This window comes from Mus caroli, chromosome 1 (assembly GCF_900094665.2).
Source record: "Mus caroli chromosome 1, CAROLI_EIJ_v1.1, whole genome shotgun sequence".
In the NCBI taxonomy this organism is placed as follows: domain Eukaryota; kingdom Metazoa; phylum Chordata; class Mammalia; order Rodentia; family Muridae; genus Mus; species Mus caroli.
Window position 1 is genome coordinate 161,147,825 of NC_034570.1, and position 1,279 is coordinate 161,149,103.

Consider the following 1,279-nt stretch of genomic DNA (forward strand, 5'->3'; position numbering starts at 1 on the left):
AAAAAAAAAAAAAAAAAAGAGGCTCGTGTCTGAACACAGTACACTGGGCCCAAACAGTTCCACGTGTAAGAATTTTATTGGGAGGTATGTGTGTGTGTGTGGGAGAGAGAGAGAGAGAGAGAGAGAGAGAGAGAGAGAGAGAGAGAGAGAGAGATGGGGGGGCAGCTCTGGAGTGGGATGTTCTTCTTGAGGCATTGGGGGTAGAGGGGGAAGAACTTAGGCGGAGGGTAGGACTTTGTCGCAATATTTAGGGTTGTATAATAAAACATTTACTTATCTAAGCATAAGTTACTGTGCTGTTGTAGCTGACCTGCCTTCTGTGATCCTCTGAGGCCAGAAACTACAGTTTCTGGCACCTAGCACCTCTTCTTCAAGCCACAAAAGATTAAGTAAATAGCCTTGTCTATCTCAGCAGGAACTGCTGGGCTCTAACTTTCAGCCTGCTAGTCCGAAGTCTCAGGAAGAGAAGACACTTAGATAAATAATTATAGAGTTTATTACCAAGTTGTAAAAAAATTTCCTATGAAAGCTATCTAAGGGGAAAAGCGGAAAGATCCTGAGTGGGTAAAGGGAAAAATTCTCTAAGTGGGGAAAGGGAAAAGAATCTAGTCTAAGTGGGGAAAGGCAAAAAAGTCTCCTCTATTGATCTTAGCTCTCCATTGATCTTAGTTCTCTATGATTCTTTCGCTTCTCTTTGTCCTTGGTACTTATACATCTTTCAGAATACATGATCACATGTTACAAGTTCATCACAAGTTCACACAAAAAAATCAAATCATAAATTGAAATAGAAGTTTACAACAGCGAATGTTTATATGCATATCCATTAGGAGTGATTATCTAGCTAAACATTGATCACCTGTCTCAGCTCCACAGGTTCACTGAAGGTTTAAAACCATAACTAAGTTATTAGTGAAGTTTTGTATAGATAAACCCAGTCGGTATTTTATCTTCTGTCCTAGGACCTACAATAAATTGTTAGTTGCCTTTTAATGACCTTTGGTTAATTGTTTTACAACCTCTTGGAATGTGCTCTGAGTAGGAGAAAGTCTGGTTACCATCTAAGAGCAATTAACTGGTGATACTTGAGAGACTGACAGATTTCTCATTGCAGCTTTGACTATCAGAAAAGGACCTAATAGCAGTCCTGTTATAAAAGAGCTTTATAATCACAGATATAGTTTTAGGAATTCTTATAGGATCATCATGAAGACTTAAGTCATCTATTTGTCTATATAGCATCACTACAAGATAGTACATCTTCATGGATCTGCAGAGA